Below are 10,251 nucleotides of genomic sequence, written 5' to 3' on the forward strand. Positions count from 1 at the left end.
TTGGAATCGAAGTGATTGTTGCCAAATATTATATCAAATGAAAATACGCTTATATGACTAGTATACGGATTAAAGAATCTAAGGGTTATGCGAATAATTTTTTTTACTTTCCTTTCATATTCAATATTTCCACTCGGAAAACTAATACTATACCTCACAAAATAAATGCTATGGCACAATTCCGAACTGCTGTTATCTTAACGTTAAAAAAACAATCGAATTATTTCGTGAAACTCCTATTTGTGTTAAGCTTTGGTAGCTAAATAACAATATTCTCAATGGTCAAAATCACGAAAATGTGAGCGAGTACATACTTACTCAATTGTAGTGGAGGGTAACAGACCAAGGCTAGCCCATTCACCGGGTGATGTCGACTGATTGACATAATCAAGCCGGCAAAATTAGTAACAATAGGACATAGACTAGAAAGTCACCACGGCCAAAAGATTGGCCGCTGAGATCACTTGCACATCTAGCCTTGAGCCAAGAACAGAGTTTTAGTTTGCCCGGACGCGCCAGTTTCCTTCGTAGTGTTCCGAGACGTACTACATCAATGCAGTAAATGATTTCACTCTCAGCGTTAATGAAATGATCTGCAAATACAAGAGCCAAGTAACAAGACATCTTTTTTTTTCAGTCACGCCGCAAGGACATCAAGAGTAGTGCAAACGGTTTGCCTTTGCGCGGGTTTTGCGCAAACAGCGTGCTCCGGCGCGCTACAGCCAGCCACCTGCATACTGACGAGAGAATAAGTGCCCCACAGGCACTCCATGGTCGACAAAGGTAGAAGAGGGGGAACGATAAAGGAAATAAGTGTCAGCAACAACCAACATGCCAACCCCGTACCTAAAGCCCTATATTTAATCTCCCACGTATTGTTTCTGAAGCAGCGCACTATACCAACCGTTATCCTTAAGTCGGACGACGTGCTCTTGAACACGTTATGTGGCTGCTGTACGTGGGCCTTGACCGAGTTTTTTTTTTTTTTTTGCATGCACTCCGCCTTACAACTTTAGTTTGGTCTTCGCTTAAATCCGACACAACTACCTCAATTCCCTGAAGTACTTGAACTCGATCTACGTTGTACTTTCCATCAGGAGGGATCGATTGTTTCACTTTCCAGTTTAGAAATCGTTCGATTACGTCGGCCTAAGAGATCGGTTTGCATGTAGATACTAATTCGGATTTGAGCTTGAATACGGTTTATCGGTATTCGCACCTCATGTACTCTCAGCCACCCCTCGTTCGACTTATTCAGTGGTAAAACCATCTCCACGATGACGAGAGGGTTACTTAGCAAATGCTTAGGCGGTTGTAAGTTGTCTCTTTCGTCTTGCCGGCTAGACTTTCTCCTCCGCTGCAAAGTCCAACTAGAGGGGAACAGGCGGTACAAGAACACTTCCGCTAGAGAACGGTGTCGTCAGCACTGGCCATTAACTAGGGCGGGTAATTCAACAGTTCGTCAACCCCAACAAAGCCGGCATGGGAGAGGATACTTCTGGCAACCTCGGGTTGGTCTGTGGACCCGTCGTCGTGCGCGTGAACCACAATACACATAGCTTGGACATGGGCCCTCCAATGTGTACGATGTATACACGCACACGCCTGGCCCAACGCCTCACACGGCCAAGACATCTCAAGAACGGAACCCAACCCCCCCCCCTTCCCCCTCCGCGGGTGCTACCCACGGACCCCAGCCGCTCTTTGCATCTCATTCTCATTTTAACGCTTCATGTCCCAGTCCTTACGTTGCTCTACTCACCCTGCCGCACGCCGGCCCGTATTGTACACCAACGATTAAACACCTCCTTCTTGCTGTTGTGAAGGGTCCACGCGTAGTAGGTCTTTGTTAGCTGCTTTATCTGAACCGATCCTGTCCAAATTGCAACTGAGGGGTATGTGGCCAGCCGCACACATAGCGCTCTCTTAGCTTAGCTCCCCTGTGTAACCTACTACCTACTCTACGACTTGATCTTCCCACGGGGCTCTCCACGCCGGACTCCCCTTTTTCGTCGCGCGAGAGCCGCTCATCGCCAATCCAATGTAGCCCACCCTAGCGTCAGTATTCTCCTCTAGTCTTGTTTCCGTGTCTTCTCCTTCTTGCGATCTTCGGTAGTCGAAATCTACCCGACTGCTCGCAGCTTTAACGTCTCTCTCTCTCTTCGCCTGTACCTTTAGTCCTTCCCGTCACTAACTCCGTCACTGTCTGGTTGTTGGCCACTTGGCGTCCGCCGCGCCGTCCGTGTCAGTCAGCCGTCAGGTCAATGGTCACTGGCGCGCGGGTCTGCACTGACATCCTGTGCTCTTCCTGGGCTAAAAGCACGGAGGCCACGACCGCAAAAAGTAGTATTTTCGCGAATTATAGATGTAGCTTGGATATCTGTGATATACACGGTACAACACTATATGCAGCGAACAATTGCGTTTTTGCAATAAATGTGTATAATTAGTCTAAACCGCGCTAATTTCGGATCTAACTGTGTCGATTTGAGTGCAACTAATTCGCAGGAGTAGTAATCAGATATTCACAATAATATCGTATTTTATCGATTAGACATTGAATTATTCATTAAACATACATTTCGAATAGCCTGGTATGGATGACAGTTTAACTCCGCTGTACACTGCAGACACTGGTTTATACTTCATCCAATTGCTATAAATGCTGCAGTGGGTAGTAGGGAAGCGATTTCAGGCTGATAGTGTGGCGAGCGCGGAAATTGGCAGGCTTATTAACCCTTTCGCGAACGGGTACTTTTGACATGACTATATTATAGTTTAGAAGGTCAAGTCATTAGGTCATCAAAAGGGGCATTTTGCCCCCTTTCATAAACTACGGTACTAGAGCAAATCTTCTGCAAACCCTTGTAGTCAAGTAGAAAGGGCGAATCCTCCTCGTCCAACACACAAAAAATAATGAAAGGGGGCATTTTGCCCCCATTCGTGGGTGACAGGAGTGATACTCAAGGATACGCCCTCCAAAGGGGGCAAAATGCCCCCATTGACCACGAAAGGGTTAAGGATACACCGGCGTAGTAATTAATTCCGGTGAAAGCCCTGACCTGGAGCTTTATGCTATCGTCAGATTGTACTTGTCTCAACTTTGACCTATTGATTTGCCACTGTGATCAAGATTTATTAGAAATAACAAGTGAAATGCGAAATATTAGCGTCTCCATTCTATAAATCCTTTTTTTCAACATAATTATTACGAATTTGTGTTTAACTCGATTTTTCACAAAACTGTGCATAATACGCAATGATAGACTTTTGTGACTGTTATCTAATCTCATCATAAATATATAGTTTTGGTTTCGAAAATATGAAATCTGCTAGTTTTGAGTTAAGGAAAATTCTCTAACCCGAAAAAAGCACGTGAAAACAGTTAGCATTTATTTTGTGAGGTACGCTAATGCCGATGATACATCTGTAGTTACGTCAAGACTTCAACTACTATGGATTTGGTTGGATTTGGAGATCTCACGCACGAGTTGTACCACCGATTTCGTCTGGAACAGGCTCCAACGCCGTGTAATCCACAATCTTTCACGTCACTATTGGTTAACGCAATCAATCCCCCCAAATTAGAAAAGAAGGCCGAAGCAAAAGAGAGATACCTTAAAGTTGACCACATGAAAGCATAAAAAGGAGTCGATGGCGATGCACTCCAGTTATTGCCATACAATTGAATTTAATTGATTATGTAGGTGCTGCTGCAATGCGGAATACACTTGCGTTCGAATATTGTGCGTTCTACTCGAAATTACCTCCCGCGCAGCAATCGCGCAAATGGGGAAAACACAATGGTTGAGAAATTACGCTTAAGTACGATATGGATTATAGCCTGTTTAGCACAGAGGCCTCGAAATAACACGGAATTTGTATCTGGGTGACTCATGGAATAGAACCAAAGTGGTAAACTTGGTGGTAACACATATCGCAAAGCAACATGAATTGTAGGCAGTGCTGTACGCGTGAGGTGCTACCATCGAATAGTACGTGTATATTATTGTATTTTTTTTCAGTTGTTGGGAGAGAGCTGCCATTCAAGTACTCACTCGGTTGGGGTAATTTCGCGGCATAAACAGGTATACATCAAACCGACGCTGGACGGGAAGATTATAAGCAGTTACAGATATCGATACTAACATTTTGCTTGAAATGCATAAGCTATTTGTGTAAAAAGGACTTTTTAATTGGCATTCGCCATCTGAAGTCTTGTCGATAAACTATTAGTGCGGTCGTATACTGGTAGGACCTGGGGATATGGTCTGGTTAAATTCCAGTTGTTAGGCCTTACCAAATGAATGTTATATGAAATATAGTATCGTGTTTTGTAATTAATACTATCAGTTCGCTTCACAATGCCCGCTTCACGTACACTTAGACAGCCACGCTGATCTCCCCGCTCAGAAGAGTCATTGGGGTAGCTCCGCGGTGCTTCGCTACTTGAATCAGATTGTTCCTCCTTTACATCGTCCTCGTCATTCGCAGAAGGTTCTCCTTCAATTGGAAGCTCCACAGGTTAAGTCACCTGAATAGGGTCACGGGTATGCCCACACGCTCGGCGTTTACGTACTGCTGCAAGCATTGCATCGTGGATTCGTGCTGTGGTTTTAATTGCGGTAACAAAGGTGGTTAGACTTGTGGCGGTGAGAACGTGCTTTTGAGCTCTCTATTGGAGTGCTCGAGGGATTGTTTGTACGAGCTACAAACCTGTTGGTCAGGCCATAAATGCGTAAATCGATCACTGACATGATTGCAACAAGCAGGTCGCTTGCATCATTCTCTCCAGCCGCCATTTCAATTTGAGACTGACACACCAACGTGACAATCGATTCAAAGCCACCGTCGTAGAATCCAGAGCCACATCTAACCCTGAATATTAAATTCAAACAAACAGATCAGGTGCGTGGGGCTCTGTTTCTTTTTTCATTCCACAACATAAAATCTCTGACCTCCGACGACCTCCGACTGTAACAAAACAAGGCTATATTTGTGTGTATGTTATGTTTTTGTGTACTAGTTGTGTATGATAGTTAGGGGATCAAAGTTTAGGATAGGCAAGGCCAGAAGGCTGGTTTGTAGGGAGTTTGTAGCCGGATTCGTAGGCTCTGAAACGGCCTGTGGGCTAAGATAAAAAACTGAAATTCACCGATTATGCATTTTTGTAAGCTCGGAGGCGTGTTCTCTCTACATAGCAAATAACGAAATGAGGCCCCGGTCCAGAAATCGGGGCTCACTATTAGAAGCACTTCTTCTTTTTTACAATCGTATTTATGCGTAATTACCATCATCAGCGATTTGCTCCCCCAAAAGACGTGAGTAAAACCTTATAAAACGGTTATTTTCAAATGGTTGGCTTATTCGGCCGCACAAATGAACTTATCGTCATTCTTGTTTTTTTTTCTCGTAATGGACAAGTCACTTTACATCCTACTGGTCCAACTATGACTCGCCGCCCTGGGTATCTTCATGTTTATATACTGCGTGTATGTGCGATGTGCAGCCACTTCTGCTCTCTATGCGTTGTGTAGTTGCTTGCGTCGAGGTTAACATTTATGTTCCTTAAAAAAGGAGGTTAAGCTTTGTATTCGGCGTAGCACTCATAATACATGTTCAGTTTCTACCGAGTTTAACTTTGCTGTTCCATTTGGAGGTTAATCTTAGTGTTCAATACTACCAATGCATTTATCCCGCTAGCGATTATTAAGCTTGTAATACACCCCGTTTTGCTCCATATCTTCATCTTTTATGCCTTTGTGTCGTTAAGTGTGTTGTCCTCCACAGCCTCGGCCTCAAAGAAGCGCTTGCGAACGAGAACACGGCGCTCCTTTTCGAAGGCAGCAACAACGGCCTTGTGAAGGTGCTCTCGCTGCTCCCACGTTGGTCCCCAGTCCACGAGGTAGTTCGTCTACCTCTTCTCGCGCACGCGGTGTTGCTTCTCACGGTCGACGGGTTCATCATCGTCAACAGATGGAGGAGGCTCGACAAGCCATTCTCGGACATCATCAAGACCCGCTCGCCTCTTCTTCCGCTCCTTCATGGATTCGAAGACGACTTAGATAGGTTCTGGTAGCAAACGTGTCGAGGCAACGACCGTGTTCGAGGTAAGTTGAAGGTAACGAATAGCTTCATCGTCCCGGCGTACCTAGTACGCCTTGACTATTGTGATGCACAGGGTCTTGAACTATTTCCAAGAGCTTTCAGGGTTATTGGCCGGCTTGGACATCGGCATGGCAGTGTGATGGTAGAGTGTAAATTGCAGAGTGAGGTCGGGGTTGGGCAAACAATTAAAAACGACTGGACTAGGCAAGTATTGTGTTATTACTGGATGTAAACCAAATCTGTTATGCTAGTCGTGTGTAACGGTGCAGGGTCGATGATACGTCCTGCGGCGTGGAGTTGCTGGTAGCTACGGATATGATCGTTGAGAAAGCCACCCTTGTGGAGCTTGTGCATGAACTTCAAGACGTTTCAGGCTCAACGAGCGGTAATCTGGTGACCTTGAAGAATGGCCAGCAGCTTCACTTCAGCTTGCGTCCCGATAGCCAGCACTTTATCGCGATATGTCGGCGACTTCTCATTCAGCGTGAATCCTTCGGGGACGAACAGCTTCATGAAAGCCACGAACAGCTTCATGAAAGCCACGATCATTTTGAAGTTGGACCTCGTGTTATTCGTCTCCGCGTCTGTTGAGCGCCACATTCGAGGTTCTTGAGCGTACCAAAAGTACCAAGCGTCTTTCAAGCTAGTGGCTGCAGAGGTACGTAATCGCTTCATTGTTTCCGTCTTATTGACCACATCCTCACTTGGCTTGTCTGCTGATTGTGCTCGCTCGCGCTTGTGGTAGACCTTAGATTCCATGGTAGACAAACGAGCCTCTAGCTTTTGGTTGATTTGTATTAACTGCTCAATCAACGCCGCTTGGTGACGAAAGACTGGGTGCTCCGTGATATCTTCAGAAGAAGTTGGAGGGATTGGAATGTTACCTTTTTCTTCTCAGTTTGCGCAGCAGGACATGTGAGACGACCACGCAAGAAGCTCGCTCGCGGTAACACCTTTCTTCACTGCACATGCCTCGATACACTGAACCGCTGGTCCATTCGGCTTTACTCCCTTCAATGAGGGATAGTGGTGCAACAAATATGCCATGAGGGTGTCAAGAATGCGTGAGTTAATGTTCTAAGCTTCCACGCCGAACCCAGTCGAAGCCCCAAATAGCGCAGAGGCTACATCGCGAATCTTCGTTTTCGTTTCGGAGTCGAAGGTATCCAGAGATAGCAGTGCTACAGATTTTTCGGTGTCGTGACCACTCAGTACCCGGGCAACCTTGTGATCCTCGGCTGGAGTGTTGATGACGTACACGAACGCTTTGTTGATCGATGTCCTATTCGACGCGCCTCTGTCAAAGATTCACTATACGCACATACCAGCTCCATCTGCGTGCTGTGCTCCCCCATGGGGAAAGGAATGCGACGTCAAGATCTCACTTACACCTGCCTTAGCCAACACACGCTCGAGAACGCGATTCACATAACTGTGAATACCGGACGAGACATCGGTGGCCTTCGCCGGATCACCACACTTTGGCGCTGCTTGAGGATGATCAATCAAGTCGATCAGAGGCGTAGCCGGCGTCAGAGATTCTTGGGATGGCCCATGTTGCTCAGGAAATGGTTGACAAGGGCCGCCGTTGGAGATGAGTGCGTGACCAGGGTAAGCGCAATGGCGAGTAACGAACAAACGGCAAAGTCGGAGTCTGGGAACAGCGACTTGCTCTTCAGAAATCTTGACGCGGATGAACCTAGCGAAGAAGATATCCCCGAACTTGATCGTCAGATTTGTTTTACAGAAAAGCGTCAGATCCGATGCGCGTTCGAAGAGGTACCAGAGTAAGCACAAGAGCGCTGCTTCTTGGTAGTCGCTGGGGGTAGTGGCTGTTGAATACAAGTACTCTGTCATCTGTTTAAGCGCTTTCTTCGTACATGTTAGGGCCTTGTAAACAAACGTTCCTTACTCGCGTTTCATGCAGTAGCGCTCTAAAATTTGGCCCTTCTTGAGCAGATTCTTTTCAACTTCAGCTCGACGCTGGGGGGAATTGGTCGAACAGCCAGGTCTTGACCTGTCGGTAGTATTATATTACAAAATGTCGAGCGAGAAGCAGGCCCTTACGGCCCTCCTTGAAGGCGAGGTACATGCCAAACTTATCCATCACAGCTTCCAGAACCAGCGCGTTTGTGTTGCGTCTCATAGACGTCTCCAAGTATTCACAGGCACCATTTTTGTCCTTTAGTAACGTTAGAAACGAGCGTGCCGCGCTATCTCGGGCGCGCTTCGTGTTGATAGGTGCAGGTCGTCCAGACTCATGGTGAGTCGGAGATGTCGGAGATTTTGTGTTATTTAAGAAATATGCGAATGACTATCAGTTTGTAAAGAAATACCATTAACTGGACGGCCCCCTCCGACTTGACATGTCGGAGGATTGTCGGAGATGTGGTTGTACACCTACGACGCAGACAGCATCATTTTGATTGAACAAAACTCTGCAGATAATGTGTTTTTATTCGGTAAAAATAATATAACTCTCACTGGATTCGATTCATTGGCTAATAACATTAATAATGAATTCAAGAATGGTCGGAGATTTGACTGTATTCATCCATACTGGGTGTGAGACTTGTAAGAGCGTGTTCACTACGTAGCTGGAGATAGAGATAAAAAAAAACCTGCTTGGATGGGATTGGTCGTAACGATGTCACTCATAACAACACAACCAGAATAATGACCGTGTCTCCTTCTCTACCTTTAACAGGAAGAGAAGGTTGGAGACAGCTCTAGACATCCACAATATAAATCGTGCAATGGACGACGAAGAAGCAGTAGTTACTGGCAATTGCAGCCGCTCATTTTGTTGCTGTTGTTGCTGCAAGCCGCCAAGCTGCCCCTCCGGGTCCCAAAAACAGAAGCTCACTTTAAACATTTTGAACTTCGAGCCTCTACTCCGGTCGGCTGCCTACGAAAGCTGGTTTGAAAGCAACCTCAGATGCACACAACGAACATTTCTGCTAATCTGCAATTTTCTCCGCGAGAACGGCATTCGTTTCGCTGCGGTAACGACAAGGCAGCACTCCTACAAAAAAAAATGTGGCTGCTGCTCTCTACTTTGTAGGATCGGTTGGAGGTTGACGCGAGGTCAGTGCAGCGATGGGAATGTCACGAAGCTACGTGATGGAGATTACTACGGAAGTGGTACGGGGTTTTAAGAGACGTCACCCCATTTGTAGTGGCATTTCCGCGTGATCAGAACGGTTGGAATGCAGTAGAAGCGGTTTTTGCCGCAAGGCACGTTTATGCCGGAGTGGTTGGGGCAATTGACGGGCCCCTAGTTGGAAACAAGTGCCCTAATGGCTTTGATGGATTCTACTGCCGAGAATGCTATCCTGCATTAAATGTACAGGCAATTGTAGCCCCAAAAAAACTTGTTCGTAAGTGCCAAAGTTCGTCCTGGATCGTAGTTCGACCGCAAGTGCTGGCAGTACAGCAAAATTGGTCGTACAGTACAATTCCTCCTGTACTCAATTTATTGGAGCCGCCGGCTATGCACTTCTGCCTGGGCTAATAATTCCCCACTGTGATTGAGAAGAAGGTGGATCACTGACCCCTTGGCAGAAACAATTTCAATTATTTGCATTCCAGCATGCGTATATCTGTAGAGAGTACCATCGGGATTTGAAAGTGGCGCTATCGAATGGTACAAGGCGTGGTGAGTCAGGACACACCTCGCGGTGCTGCAGAATTCTTAGTAGCGACAATGGTTCTGCACAATTTGATGATCCTCTACCAGGACACTGCCTGCATAACTCTGTTCGTTGAGGACGACAACAAAAACGACGCTTTTAATGTAGAAGATTTCGCATGTGATCAAAGAAGAGTTGGGATCTCCAAGCGGAACGCAATCGCCAGTCATATTTGCAGATAACAATTGGAATTAATGCATAATAGCCTAATCCCTAGTTGTTGGTGCTCTCCCCAACGCCAATGTTAGCACCAAGATGCTGAATGAGATTGCTTAACGCTTAGGTCTGCGCTTGTCCACCATGGGATAGCTCTTGTATTGAGTTTAGAACATCATTGGTGCGATTATCATTGCTGTAACGGGGTTACATGGGTGTGACGCACAGATGGGTACGGAGTACCCGAAGAGTTAACAGACTCTCAGTACATGAATCGTAGAGTTAACAGTGGCCT

The sequence above is a fragment of the Phytophthora parasitica genome (assembly GCF_000247585.1).
Source record: "Phytophthora parasitica INRA-310 unplaced genomic scaffold supercont2.105, whole genome shotgun sequence".
NCBI classification, from domain to species: Eukaryota; Oomycota; class Peronosporomycetes; order Peronosporales; family Peronosporaceae; genus Phytophthora; species Phytophthora nicotianae.